Source organism: Euleptes europaea, chromosome 1 (genome assembly GCF_029931775.1).
Source record: "Euleptes europaea isolate rEulEur1 chromosome 1, rEulEur1.hap1, whole genome shotgun sequence".
Taxonomy (NCBI): Eukaryota; Metazoa; Chordata; class Lepidosauria; order Squamata; family Sphaerodactylidae; genus Euleptes; species Euleptes europaea.
Window position 1 is genome coordinate 73089606 of NC_079312.1, and position 15967 is coordinate 73105572.

At 43.3% G+C, this 15967-nt stretch overlaps 1 protein-coding gene across 1 annotated transcript in view; it reads left to right on the forward strand.

Moving 5' to 3' along the window:
* The first annotated feature begins 2182 nt into the window (after positions 1 to 2182).
* Positions 2183 to 15967, forward strand: part of LOC130482851 (semaphorin-3D-like) — a 61105-nt gene continuing 47320 nt past the window's right edge. Inside the window, exon 1 of the mRNA XM_056855728.1 lies at positions 2183 to 2318. The gene's annotated coding sequence lies outside the window, so the exon portion shown is untranslated. The remainder of the gene's footprint in view (positions 2319 to 15967) is intronic.

The window sequence follows — 15967 nt, forward strand, 5'->3', positions numbered from 1 at the left end:
GGTTTGATTCCCCACTCCTCCACATGAGTGGTGAACTCTAATATAAACCATCTTTTAGTGCTTTATTGCTATGGCTTTATGAATTTATTTAATCTTTCATGGTATGAGTCTGTGATCCCATGAATGTTATTGGCTTCAGGTGGAAGCCAAAGTCTGAGGAATCAGAGCAAATGTAGTTGTAGCATAATGTTTGGTTGTATTTTTATTTTGTTTAATTCCTATGCATTTATTCTCATTAGTTGGCTGTTTTATTGCCCAGTTGTTTATTATGTGATTTATTTTACTGAATTGTTTTATTGTATTGATTGGTTTTGTTGTAAGCCACCTAGACCGGATCTAGAGAGGCAACATACACATAAGAACATAAGAAAGGCCCTGCTGGATCAGACCAAGGCCCATCAAGTCCAGCAGTCTGTTCACACAATGGCCAACCAGGTGCCTCTAGGAAGCCACGAACAAGACGACTGCAGCAGCACCATCCTGCCTGTGTTCCACCGCACCCAAAATAATAGGCATGCTCCTCTGATACTAGAGAGAATAGGTATGCAGGATGACTAGTATCCATTCTAACTAATAGCCATGAATACCCCTATCCTCCATGAATATGTCCACTCCCCTCTTAAAGCCCTCCAAGCTGGTAGCCATCACCACATCCTGGGGCAGGGAGTTCCACAATTTAACTATGCATTGTGTGAAAAAACACTTCCTTTTATCTGTTTTGAATCTCTCGCCCTCCAGCTTTATCAGATGACCCCGTGTTCTAGTATTATGGGAGAGGGAGAAAAACGTCTCCCTGTCCACTCTCTCCAAACCATGCATAATTTTATAGACCTCTATCATGTCTCCCCTTAGCCGCCTTCTTTCCCAGCTAAACAGCCCTAAGCGTCCTAACCGCTCCCCATAGGACAGTTGCTCTAGTCCCCTAATCATTTTGGTTGCTCTTTTCTGCACCTTCTCAAGCTCTGTAATATCCTTTTTTAGGTGTGGTGACCAGAACTGTACACAGTATTCCAAGTGTGGTCTCACCATAGATTTGTACAAGGGAAGTATGATATGAGCAGTTTTATTTTCTATTCCTCGTCTAATTATGGCCAGCATAGAATTTGCCTTTTTTACAGCAGCTGCACACTGGGTTGACATCTTCATTGAGCTATCCGCTATCACCCCAAGATCCCTTTCTTGGTCTGTCGCTGCCAGCACAGATCCCATCAGTGTATATGTGAAGTTGGGATTTTTTGCCCCAATATGCATCACTTTACACTTACTCACTTTACACATTTCCTATATAAATAATTGGAGTGGCACAGCACCCAGTAGATATGGGAATACTTGTCCAGTATTCTTAAAACAAATTAGTGAACTGAGAAAACAGCATGCTGCAATCTACATTCCTTTTTCTGCCTGTCTGTGACTCTGATGACCATCAAGTTTCATGTGTTACAATTTAATGAGTAAAACAGATTTATGTTTAGTTAATAATGTAATCACCTTCCTCCTGTTTTGCTTGTGTTAGCGGTACAACTTATTCTTTGTTAATACTGGCATATCTAGTTAACTATGTCAAGGGGGATTGTAGAAAACATTTGATATTACTTATGAAAAACAGTGTTTAAAGCACCCATGTTCTATACACATGCAGCTTCCAAATGCTCTCCTAAACTTCTCATTTGGTAGGGGAAGTGGGAGAGTATTCAGTTGCCACATGTAGTGTACAAACTGTGGTTGACAAGCCATGATCTAACAGTAAATGTGTCAGTCAAGTGTTTTCTCTATATAGTTCTCAGAATTTTGTCTTTGTTTTTCCATCAGTAAAACAAATAACCAGAGGCTCCATTAAGTCCTTTGTCTGAGCAATTCTAATAACACAGAGACCTTCAACCACAGTGCATTGTTGATTAGTGTAGGATAGGATTCTAAAACTGGTTTCCATGAACAAGGGCAGGTTTGCAAATTGAGTTCATGGAGAATAATTTAAAAACTGATCTGCCTTGCAAATACGAACCATTCACCACAAGATGTCATCAGATCTCACTTATATAATCCAAAGAACCATTTAGGCGCAGGGAGTGAGGCGGGACAGATGGGTTGCTAACTAGCAGCTTCTGCTGATTTTTGTGAATGGAGGCTGTCTCCAAATGACATCATGGCCTGTTCACTCCACCCTCATGTCAGAGTTGCTTTGTAATGTTCAGGTGTTTCTGTGCCAGCACTTATGCAGGAGAGCCTGCTAAGTTTGAGACAGAACTGTAGTATGGGAAGTAGAGCATCATTCTGCTTTTGGACTTCATTCCATCTGTGAACCAGAAAAGCGTGGACAGGTGAGTAAAATAGTATTTTTTTAAACAGGATGTTGCTTTGCAAATAAATTTTCAATATTTCTGTATTTTTGGCATTATATGATTCAATAATAGTTCTACCAAAATTTATGGCTCACATGCAAATAGCAATGTATAATGTGTCTTGCATTTGCTTATAATACATATTCTTACTGCATTTGATACTACAAATTAAGTACACTTGTATATTTCATAGCAAGTAGCTTCTCATGGGGGATCAAATGCTCTGAACAGGCTGCAGATCTGGATACTAATATGCCCCATTACAGAACGTTAATCCGTAGTTTCAGTAAACTTTGGCTGAACAGTATAGTTGCAGTCCTGTGTATGTTTCTGAGTAAATACACATCATATTAGACAATTAAATAACAAGTTGGCATCAGTCTGTCATGCTGCAGTTCTCAGAATTTTAAAACTCAGTAATCTTTTAGTGGAGTTAGATCTAGATTCAAAGCAAGAAAGCTAGTGTTCTATTATTCAAATAGATGTAATGGCTTCATATGCTGAAATATTAAATTCAGGTTTTTTTATCATTAAACTTACTGAATCAAAGAAAGACATTAGAAGAGACAGCAATAAAAATCTTATACAAGCAATTGCTAGGCTAAGAAAGAAATTCGATACTGTATTTAATAGATGTATATATAGGAATGTGTAATACTATATTCTGTTCATGTCTTATCAGAAATTTAGAGAGATGCTTTAAGTTCTGTAGAAGGCAAGACTCAGGACCCTCCCCCCCAGCTAAATCAGTCCCTTCCTGCTGTGGTGTAGGATAATGGCTCAGAGAGTGAACTTCAAACCAGGTGGTCCTAAACCCTCAATCTGAAATATGGGAACAATAATACTGACGTATCTTGCAGGGGTGTTTGTAAAGATTACAATACAACGTATGAGAAAGGCTTTCAGCATTGTGCTAAGTATTACTATTATTGTTGTATTATTATCCCCAGATCCCTGCTGCATTTCAGCTCCCAAGAAATAATCTAGAAAGCATTTCTCTTTCCCTAAATGTACTGTTTTTCAAAGTAAAGATGGGAAGTGTATACTCCAAGTATATGCAGATCCTTTTCAGAGCAACAAGCCTTGAGAAAGCTAGCAAGGTACACAGGCTAGAAAGTAGCTGTGGATGTAGGAAACTTAGATTCAAACCCAGATAGAATCCAGTTCATATTCATGTGGCTAGTGTGATTGTCACAGCATCATTGATGGCAGTGGCAGGGCTAAACACTGTAAAGTGTCAAGGACAGACTTGCACATACACCTGTGGCTCCCCAGCATGCATACCTGAGTGTTTAGATGCACTGATCTTTTGTTTACACCTTATGGTGTTTAGCACCATAAGCAAGATGCAAATATTAATCAGTACTCATTGGGTGACAGTGGACAAATTAGTATTTCTCATTGTAATCTGCTTTACAAGATACCGTATTTTTCGCACTATAAGACGCACTTTTTTCCTCCTCAAAAGGGAGGGGAAATGTCAGTGCGTCTTATGGTGCGAATGCAGCGCCGGCTGCCCCGGGAGCCGGCTGGGACAACGCCAGCTGCAGCTGGAAGGCCCCTCCCAGCCACCCAGCACAGGGCAGAGAAGTTTAACCTCCCCCCCCCCGCTTCCCGGTCCCGAGGCTCAGCTGCTGGGCGGATCCTCGGAACGGGAAGCGCGGGGGGGGGGTCTTTAAACTGCTCTGTGCTGCCTGCCCAAGCAGCGCAGAGCAGTTTAACCTCCCCTGCTTCCTGGTCCGAGGCTCAGCTGAGCCTCGGGACCGGGAAGCGAGGGGGGGGTGCGGAGGAGCAGTTTAAAGACCCACCGCCCCTCCTGATCGGGCTTGCCTGACTGGTCCCGATCGGGCTTGCAGCCTGGAAAGGGAGGCTGGAGAGTTCCCCCAAGCCCCGCTGTGCGCACGCTCTGATCTCTCAGCGCGTGCACACAGTGGGGCTTTGAAGGCTTCAGCCTCCCTTTCCAGGCTGCAAGCCTGACTGGTCCCAATCCGGCTTGCAATCTGGAAAGGGAGACTGGAGAGTTTCCCCAAGCCCTGCTGTGCGCACGCTCTGATCTCTCAGCGCGTGCACACAGTGGGGCTTTGAAGGCTTCAGCCTCCCTTTCCAGGCTGCAAGCCTGACTGGTCCCAATCCGGCTTGCAGTCTGGAAAGGGAGACTGGAGAGTTCCCCAAGCCCCGCTGTGCGCACGCTCTGATCTCTCAGCGCGTGCACACAGTGAGGCTTTGAAGGCTTCAGCCTCCCTTTCCACGCTGCAAGCCTGACTGGTCCCAATCCGGCTTGCAATCTGGAAAGGGAGACTGGAGACTTCCCCCAAGCCCCGCTGTGCGCACGCTCTGATCTCTCAGCGCGTGCACACAGTGGGGCTTTGAAGGCTTCAGCCTCCCTTTCCACGCTGCAAGCCTGACTGGTCCCAATCCGGCTTGCAATCTGGAAAGGGAGACTGGAGACTTCCCCCAAGCCCCGCTGTGCGCACGCTCTGATCTCTCAGCGCGTGCACACAGTGGGGCTTTGAAGGCTTCAGCCTCCCTTTCCACGCTGCAAGCCTGACTGGTCCCAATCGGGCTTACAGCCTGGAAAGGGAGGCTGGAGCCTTCCTCCTAGCCCTGCTGTGCGCATGCTCCACAGAGCAGGACTAGGAAACTGGAAGTGGAGTGCAGTAATCCCTCCACCCAGCCCTGGCCATAATAACCTCTCAGCGGTTGGTCGGGAAGCGCGGTGTGTGTGTGTGCGGATGTTAAACTGCTCTGCGCTGAGCAGTTTAAACCACCACCGCCCCCCTTCCCAGGAGTCCCGGGAAGGGGGGCGGTGGGGAAAGAGAAGGAAAAAGGAGGAAAAAGAAGATAAATATATTTTCTTAAAGACGCAGCGGGTTTTTAGAATATATATTTTTTTTCTTCTTTTTCCTCCTTTAAAAACTAGGTGCGTCTTATGGTCAGGTGCGTCTTATAGAGCGAAAAATACGGTAGTTGTGAGGCTATTTTACCCATAGGTTGTTGGAAGAAGACTGAAATTCATATGGAACAAACAAATAGATAAATATCCCCATTTTCCCCAGCCCGCTGAAGGAGTCTTTGTTTCAACTTTTTCTTTCCCTAAGACTTTCTAATAAAAGAGGGAATAGAGATTACGATTATTCTCCCATCAGTATGTCATATGATATAATGGGGAACTCCTCACTAAGCCGATTTTTATTGCTGTCTCTTCTAATGCCTTTCTTTGATTCAGTAAGTTTAATGATAAGATTAATACTTTCTATATTCAGGGACAGGAAACCCCTGTGATTTCAACAGTCTAACATGTTTCGCATCTAAAGTGATTGTCAGGTTACATATTTGCAGAAATAATGTTTTTCTTGAGCTGTTCTACTAGTCAAAGGCAGCTCTGTTTAACATTAAGACAACCAGTTTTTGTATTCTGTCTCAATTTGTCTACTTTTGAAGCCTAAATATGAAAGAACTGCTGAGCCCTCTGAATGGCACAGGCCCTGCCCTGAATAATTAAGTATACTGCTACAATCAAGGGCCTTTTAAAAATGTCCATTGGGTAGGGATGTTTGATTTGATCTTGTAAAGCCAAGCCATATTTTGGTATAATGGTAGTGATGATGATAAATAATAATAAGGCTGTGGTCTCTTGTGCTACATCTTAACTCTTTTTAGCTCTCGAGTGTTAGCAATTAGGTTCATAAAAAATTGTATTGTACCACTGAGCTCAGCTAAGACCGGCACATTCCATTGGGGCAAGGTATATTCTGCTATTTGAAGAGCATTCTGCTTACAGAATGCACCTTGCACAGATGTAACCCATTTTCCTTAGCTGGGTGAAATGGTAAACTACAACTCACAGAGGAATTGCTGACACAGAGGCTCAGTGTGCTAAGAGTTGTTTCCACTCTTACAACAGGCTGATAACATCAAAAGAGATGGTATCTCCAGCATCAAGCTATTGTAAACCTCTGGGAGCAAGCAGTGTTAATTTCTCTCAGTACCTGGAATTTGACAGCAGTCCATGATTGAGGTGCTTGCATCATTAAAGATATGTGTCCTAATCCAGTGAGGACAATTTTTGTGTAAAAGCATGCATCTACACAATAATAGCCTTCTGGAATTGGCTAGTGCAGATAGTTGCACATGTAATTCCATTTGCTATAGCACTTGAGGTGACATAACTGGATTGGGGCCAGGCACGAAACAGCAAAGTGATCCACTGGGACTGATCTGCTCTGTTCAGTTGCCTTTCACTGTATACACTGCACAACTGTTTGGTATGTCATGATCACAAAATCAGATTCTCCAAATTCCTTGGGCCCCTGACAAAGCCAAATGGATTTTGTTTTGTCTCATGTTACTATATACTATCTCTTACTCTGCCTGGTCTCTTTATGGATCATTTTGACCCATTTTCTATGATGGATGTCAACAAGATCCTGGGATCAGTGAAGGCCACTACTCGTACTCTGTTGAATAATCTTTTTTTGCATTTAGCCATAGGCCATTACAAACATGTCAAGGATACCACAGATACATAGTAAAGGAAACAGGAGGTTAATAAAATTCTGGATTGATAATAAATATATATAAGATAAAACTATGACAAAATATACATAATAAAAATATGCTAAAAATGCATTCAGAGAGATAATAACTAAAAATTATGGTGGTGTCCCAATCAGCGGCCAGTGGGACCAACTTGTACTCTGAATCCTTGCCCATCCTGGCTGCTAAAATCATTTAAAGACCAATCCAGGGCACCTTCCCTTGGCTACTCAAAGTGGCAGTTATCTGTTCTTTACTTAAAATACCATCCATACAGAAAAATGATGTAGCCAATTATCACCCGGTCTCTAATCTGCCCTTTCTGGGCAAAGTCTTCGAGAAAGCAGTAGCTGACCAATTCCAGGTCTTCTTGGATAACTCATCTGGCTTCAGGCCAGGCTATGGGACAAAGACTGCTAACTTTAGTTGATGATCTCCGTCTGAGTATAGACAAAGGCCATGCCTCTTTGTTGCTCTTATTGGACTTATCTGCAACCTTTGATACAGTAGATCATACCATCTTGTTGAGGTGCTTGGAGGCAGAAGTAGGTATAAGGGGATACATGCTAAACTAGTTCAAATCATTCCTCACGGATCAGACTCAAAGGGTTGCTGTTGGAAACCAGTTATCATCAGTGTGGGAACTAGCCTGTGTCCACAGGACATAGCTCTATCCCCCATGCTCTTGGCCTTTCACTCATTGCCTGCGACTCTGCGTGAACTGTGTTAATATGAACTGTTGCATTGCAGTAGAAATGGAGGCATCTTATTAACTAGGGCATTACCACCATGACCCATGACTACTAGGGTTGCCAAACTCCAGGTGGTGGCTGGAGATCTCCCATTATTTCAACTGATCACCAGGCGACAGAGATCCATTCACCTGGAGGAAATGTCCGGTTTAGAAAGTGAACTCTGTGGCATTATACCCCATTGAAGTCCCTCCCATTCCCAAACCCCACCATCCCCAGGTTTTCCCCCAAAAATCTCCAGGTATTTCCCAACCTGGAGCTGGCAACCCTAATTACTACCCTAATTGCCAAATCACTGGCAAGATGAAGAATAGCTGTAGGGATCTAGTTCAGACCATCACTACTCATTACCATCTGAGTTTATCTGGCTGAGTTGGGGGGGTGTTATAATCCATGCAAAGAGGGAAGAATTTTACCGGACTTGCCTTTAAGAGGGAAACTCAGTGAGAAAAAATTGCAAGCGGTCCATTGCAAACCCCCAAACCCCAATGTTTTGAGGTGGAATATGGTAGTCGTTTACTCTTTGTGGCATTCTGTGGTGTTTGTGTTTGGCTGGCCTCTGAAAACCTGGTGGCAGGCTGCTGCTGCTGCCTTGTGTCAGGGGTTGGGGTAGATGTCGTTTTGTTCCTTTCCTCTCTGAAAAAGAGAAAGCTGGGCAGAGTCCTTCAATGCACTAAACCGCTGAGGGGAAAATCCCATTAGAATAATAAGTGCAATGCAAGGTATTTCTTCAAGCACAGAACTATCTGAGAGGAATCAGTCAAGTTGCTGCTTAAAAATTTGCCGCTTGGTAGCTGTAATCACATGGTAAGCCAACAGTGCAGTCCTAAACAGAATTGTGTGTGTGTGTAAAGTGCCTTCAAGTCGCAGCCGACTTATGGGGACCCCTTTTCTTTCTAAATCCATTGAAGTAAATGGGTTTTAAAAGGTATAACTCTTCTTAGGACATTCTAGTTTCTCTTTAGATCATATAAATCTTTCTCTTTCGTTTAGGATTACCATGCATGTTGTCCAGTTACAGACTCATAGTAAAAGTTGACTCATCATGTGGCCAAAGAGTGCAGATTACCAGCTCTTCAGATGAGAAATATTAGCTGCAACAACACAGTAGTTGGCCATGCGATTCTACTCTCTGTGATCACAATTCAAATTGAAGTGCAAATCAGGACCCTCTCATTTACCTTCCTCCTCAAAACGCCCGCCTTTCTCTCACCCATGCCTTTGGTGACATCTTCTTGGAGTACTGTTTATAGCAGAAAAGAAGATTTATTGCAATTCTTGGCTCCTGGATTCTTAGAACTGCCCCCTCCTTTGAATACAGCCTCCTGGGTATTACTAAGAGGGCCCCTTCAGAGGAGGGGAATGCACAGCAACCTGTGTCTGTTCCAAGTTCTTGTATTTTATGGACAAAGCTAATATGGAGAAATGACTGAGTTAACAATATTTCAAGGAGAAGATTTGTCCTTAGATGGAACTCAGTAAGAATTTTGAGGCCACTACAGATGTTAATCTGTAGGAGGCTAAATTATTCCATTCTTCAGTATCTTATGTAATGCTAAAAGTCTGTTATCTGGCTATTAAGAAGAGAATTGCTCCAACAAGAAAGGTGGTGGGTTAACAATTATATATATATAGGTTCACACAATTTATTCATAGCAGATACATAGTTATCCTTAGGCTTTTTAGCTAATCAGGGTATGCATTTAGCTCATGATTGTATGCAATTCTGTTATTGTGGAAGATTGATTGTATTTTATATTTGTGCTGGTCTTTGACCGTAACAATAAATAAATCTTATTGTTATTCCATTCTTCTAACACTGTCCTAGTCCTGAACCCTGCAGATGTAGGTGTTTCCCCTAATTCTCAGAGTAAAACTACCGGTACATGTTACATAGAAGATTTACTAATATATTTTTTCATATTAAAAATGAGAAGTTGAGGGTCCCAGTTTGGATCTTTGTCACAGTAAAAGGGCAATTTAATCATTCCCCCCCTGGCATTTTCCTCATAGAAATCCTCTCCTTTAACTACTCAAACTGGTATTAGCCCAGGTCCCCAACATTATCACTACCCTTTTTTAGGATTCAAGCCCATAGCAGGCCCTGGACTGATGAACTTGGGGGTTCAGCCATGAGCCACCACCAACCTGTGGCCAAAATGGAGTGGGTACTCATTTTAAACAAATAGGCAAGCAAAGCCGCCTCTTGGACAGCAATAGGACACAGCAAATTTGTATTGTGGCCTGACCCCATAAAAATTTCTAGGTTAGGTTTGCTGTCTGACATGCAAAACAAAACAGCAAGTACACTTATCTTGCAGCTACTATTATTGCCCTAGCTCTACACTGCCTTCTCTAGACTCCCCACCCCCTTCCATCCCCAAAAACAACTTGACTGGACAGGCGTCAACAACTCCCAAAAAGTAACATGAGAAATTGTCCTGAGATTTTGGGATCTTTCAGTAACAACAAAGAAGTACATCAAGGAATATGACATTTTTGGGAGGGCAAAGGTCACAAAAAGATGTCATGTGCCAAAGGAAAGGGTTCGCTTCTAAGAATGTAAAGGGGCACGGAATGGTCTGTAAAGACCACCTCCAAACTGAGGCCATAATTTTAGAGCAATTCCAGCTGACAACCTTTGACAAGAAACAGATAACAGAGTAGTATCCCCCCACCTCAAATGCTCATTAAAATGCTTTATCTGGACCCTGACAGAAAAAAAATGCCAGCTCCCACTCCTGCTATTCCAATTATAGCAGGAAGCAAAAGGGAGTATAGATAAGAAAGGCAGTAGGAGATTTTGATTAAAAGAAAATATTGTACAGTCTTCATGCTTCAAACCAGGGAGTTGAAGATGCTTAATAAGAAGGCGGTACAGGACTGGAATTGGAGGAGGAATTACAAAGCTCCACAAACTGAAAGCTTGGCACTGAAAGCACTGATCATCCACTGCCTGAAATGTTGAGGGTTATAGGCTCCTTCCTAACAAGCTTGTGCATTTTAAACAGTGTTTCCTTTTATTATAAGAATCTTTCTATTTGTTTTGGACATCGCTGCTCTGTTAGCTCAGAGCTAGCAATGTTGGCTGGAGAAGTCCTAAAAAAAAAAGCAAACAAACCCAGGTGCAGTGGAACAAGGCTTTCCCCTGCTTATTCCACCTGCTCCCATTATTCTTATCAGTCTTCTCTTGCCCTAGACAGTCACCTTTAGAGCAGGCATGATCTTCAGACATCAGTGTCTCTGCTCATACTGTTAGTAGAGGCAAGATTGATCTGGGGGTAGGGGTGGGGAAGGACTGTGATGGTGACATGTGTTCCCTAGGTATGAGTGAGACCACCCAGTTATTTCATAAAGACCTATTGTACAGTGAACAGTCACAATTATTCCTGGCATGTGCTGACCTGATGCAGATTTGGAGCTATTGACCTAGAGGCGAAAAGCCTCTGTATTCAAATCCCTCTTGCCCTTGCAATGAAGAATCCTCATGACAGTGATGAGGGGATAATGCTTGTTAGAGTCAGACAAATACTATGTGTATGACCCACACACAATGCCCCTCAGTCCTGACCTTCTCACCTTGTATTATTCCAGCCCAGGCCCAGACATACCTCTTTCAGTGTCCCTTGAGCTGTAAAATGTTGCTGCTCCAGCACTCACTTCCAGCATCAACATTGAATATTGCTTTTATGGATATTTTGGCTTTCTGACCTGAGTTCCCTACAACTAGACTGAGCAACAGCAATCTAGTAAGAAACAAAAAAGCTCTGTGCTGTTTATGAAATAGGGATTGTTATATTTCCTTTTTTGTGTAACCCCAGCGACAAAATATGCTTGATTCCCCCAGATATGAATCGATCCAGAGGTGCATCAATTCCATTGTGGCATTCTCTTTTTTGCAGGTATCCCATTATCATTTCTGTTCACACTGGTTCTTGTAGGTTATCCGGGCTGTGTAACCGTGGTCTTGGAATTTTCTTTCCTGACGTTTCGCCAGCAACTGTGGCAGGCATCTTCAGAGTAGTAACACTGAAGGACAGTGTCTCTCAGTGTCAAGGGTGTAGGAAGAGTAATATATAGTCAGAAAGGGGTTGGGTTTGAGCTGAGTATTGTCCTGCAAAAGTATTGTCCTGTAAGTATCAAGATAATGTGCTAATGAGGGTATGGTATGTTAATATGGAACCATTGTATCCTGAAGTGATCTGTTAATGTGTGTAATCCAAAGCTAATCTGTATGGCTATTGTTGAATGTTGTCTTTGTCTGGAGGTTTTTCAGGGCAGGAAGCCAAAATTAATGGACTTTCTAAACCATCTTAATATTCATCCAAACATTCAGTTTACCATGGAAAAGGAAATTGAGGGTAAACTCCCATTTCTTGATACCCTTGTCATCCGTAAAACAAACCTTCAGTTAGGTCACAAGGTCTACCGGAAACCAACTCACACAGATCGCTACTTACACAAAAACTCCAACCACCACCCCCGACAGAAAAGAGGAATAATCAAAACATTAATGGACCGTGCAAGACGGATCTGTGAACCACAGTTTCTCAAGGAAGAAACTAATCATCTAAATCACGCACTGCTAGCAAACGGCTACTCCAAGAATGAAATCAGAAGGGCCATTAAACCAAACAAAAATCAGAAAACTCAAGAAAAACAGTCTCCCATAGGAAAGGTATTCTTGCCATTTATTAAAGGAGTCACTGATAGGATGGAGAAACTTTTGAAAAAACATAACCTACAAACAGTGTTTAAACCCACCAAGAAAATACAACAAATGCTACGATCAGCAAAAGACAAAAGAGACCCCCTCACCTCTGCAGGAGTATATCGTATACCTTGCAGCTGTGGAGAAGTTTACATCGGGACCACAAAACGCAGCATACAAACAAGGATAAAAGAACATGAAAGATACTGCAGACTTGGCCAACCTGAGAAATCAGCAGTGGCTGAACATGGACTGACACAAACAGGACACAGGGTCTTATTCCAAGACACTGAAAGACTGGACAATTCTACCAACTATTTTGTCAGATTGCACAGAGAAGCCATTGAAATTCATAAACATCAGCACAACTTTAACAGAAAAGAGGAGAGTTTAAGAATGAATAAGGCTTGGCTTCCTGCCCTGAAAAACCTCCAGACAAAGACAACATTCAACAATAGCCATACAGATTAGCTTTGGATTACACACATTAACAGATCACTTCAGGATACAATGGTTCCATATTAACATACCATACCCTCATTAGCACATTATCTTGATACTTACAGGACAATACTTTTGCAGGACAATACTCAGCTCAAACCCAACCCCTTTCTGACTATATATTACTCTTCCTACACCCTTGACACTGAGAGACACTGTCCTTCAGTGTTACTACTCTGAAGATGCCTGCCACAGTTGCTGGCGAAACGTCAGGAAAGAAAATTCCAAGACCACGGTTACACAGCCCGGATAACCTACAAGAACCAATGAACTCTGACCGTGAAAGCCTTCGACAGTATTCTGTTCACACTGTTTCACAGCAAAATCCTGCTTGACCACGGGCAACAATGGGGCAAGGAAAATCAGTGTTTATATAGCAAACAGTTAATCTGTAATTTAATTATTTTAAAGCTGTTGTTTGCCTCTAGATGTAAAGGATGTTACTGACCATACAATAGCTATCCCAGCATAGGTGAGACCCTGATTGCTTCCACTTTGTATTATCCTAAATCTCGCAAAGTGAATGGCAAGAAACTTTCTCAGTTGAAAACATTGCCAGGACTTGGAACTGTTGTGTTAAATGTCAAGCCATATGTTAGACAGGTGATGGGTGTCTTTGTCATCCTAGACAAAGGAATCCCTATGTAAAGGGCACTGAGGAATGTATGTCTTTCAAAGATTGTATTGCTTTTGATATGTTACTTGATCTTTAGATACACACGTTTTTCTTTTATGCTCTCCCATTGGGATTATCATAGCACTCTGAACACATTAAATGAATTAAGCTTCTCAATGTCATTCCGAATTGAGTCAGTATTGAAACAAATGGTATACATACCCCCCTGCCTTTCAAGGCAAGTTTCCAGGCAATGTGTTTACCAAGGGGACCTACAGAAGGAATTGCTCTGCTTGAAGCTCATCCTTGAACTTTGATCTGGAAGTGAAACCCTCTTGTGCTGCCCTGTGCCAAGTACCCGTCAGCTAACAACCCCGTGGTCTCTCTGCCAAGCCTTGAATGGACCTCTGGTGGGTCCCAATCTACCATCATGGCATTTTTCTATTATTGGATAAAACCCAGGGTTACCAGCTTTTTTCAAGCTGGACTTCTGCTCCCTTAATACTGCATAAGATTAGAACCGCTGGCCAGTCTTTTGTGCTGTGGCTTAATATTGAGTAATTAATTTGCGCTCCTGATGAAAAGGGGACATGTGCAAAATGTGTTAGGATCAGTATATCATGTTGTCTTTTTTGTACCTTTAGAGGGTTTCTACCTTTTTGTTTGTTTCTGAGCTGGTGCTTCCCTTATTTTGTATGCTGTTGTTATCTACTATACAACAGGCTCCGCAAAATAACCGAACACCACTTTTTGTCACCAGTAAATGCCAGTTAAAACCTCTCCAACACATTAGTCTGGTCCTGGAAGATTATCCTTCCCTTTCATAGGTCTTAAGTTAGAAGGCTTGCCCTTGCTTACTCACAGCCCCCAAGAACAATCTTAGCCACAGGACAACCAGGGCAGTTGCCCTGGGCCCTGTGCTGAAGGGTATGTGTGTGTTGGGGGCCCCCAATCTCCAAGCTTTCCTGGTTGTCAGCCAAGGCACTTTCACCTTTGTGCCGCCACCACTGGTGAAGATGGTGAGGGGCTTCGTAGGCAGCAGCCAGCAATCAGCTGTAGGATGATGGTGCGGGGGGGAAGACAGCCTGCTACAGCTGATTGCATTTGTTGACCCCTGACTGAGTCTCAGGCAGTGTCTGGCGTTCAGGGGTAGGGCAGTGAGAGGGGGCCACTGCCTGATGCTGTACCGTTAGGTGATGATGGTAAGGGATGGAAATAGGTTGCCAAGTCCCCCTTTGCCACCAGCGGGAGGTTTTTGGGGCAGAGCCTGAGGAGGGCGGGGTTTGAAGAGGGGAGGGACTTTAATGCCATAGAGTTCAATTGCCAAAGCGGCCATTTTCTCCAGGGGAACTGATCTCTATCGGCTGGAGATCAGTTGTAATAGCAGGAGATCTCCAGCTAGTACCTGGAGGTTGGCAACCCTAGATGGAGGCAGGAGGTGGCCTCCATCTCTTGCTGTCTGCCATGCCTGTACAGCCAGTCAGTCACATTTCCCTTGCAAGCCAGACTGCAGCTCTGCCAACTCACCAGGAAGGCACTGCGTAAGTGTTCCTCCTTCCCGCCTGCACAGCAGCAGCCAGCCCTGTCCATCATTGTTGTGGTCATTGTCCTTTCCCTCCTCCTCTTCCTCCTGAGGGGACAGCGGTGAGCAGCACAGCTCAATGTAAGTCCTCCCAGGCACCTGCTCTAAGTTTTTCTTCTCTCCCCTCCAAAATGGCACTCATGCAGCTAATAGATGCCACCCACAGCTTGTTCCTTTAGGATAAAGCAGGGGACAAGAAGAGACAGGATGGGGAGGGCCTTCAGAGGGTAATTTTCCCCAGCAAGAAGCAGAATTGCATGCTGAGCATTTGCGGAGGATAAAGAAATGGAGCGACATAAACAAATGAAGGGGGTGTCCCGGGGAGTTTATGGAAATGCGGGGTGTGCATTAAAATTGGATGAAAATAGAAACACTGAGAATGTTGGGGGAGGGAGTATAAAGGTGGAGGGCATTCCTGACTTTTGCCCAGGGCCCCAGAATCACTAAGACCACCCTGTATTCACCACCCAACAATGGGCCACCTGATAGAGATACAAACCCAGGAACTAGCCCATTTATCTTCTTCCATTTACAAAGGCCAAACATGTCAGTTTTTGCATAAGAGAATAGATGGAAACAAATCAGCTATTAGTAACATTCAGAAACTAGTGGTGTGGGTGGGAGGGGGGATTTGGTCCTCTAGGACATTCTGTAGCAGACCCCAGAGTGAAGCTGGAATTCATTAGCATAGTTGATACAGTGAACATAAGAAAAGCCATGCTGGATCAGACCAAGGTCCATCAAGTCCAGCAGTCTGTTCACACAGTGGCCAACCAGGTGCCTCTAGTAAGCCCACAAACAAGTGAATTCAGTAGAGATTGGAAGTGGCTAGCTCTAGCTCACCACAAAAAATAATTTTTAACCTATTTATTTATTCTGTGAATCTTGTTATGCCTATGCATTGCCAGAAGTTGCTAGTAAGGAATGAGT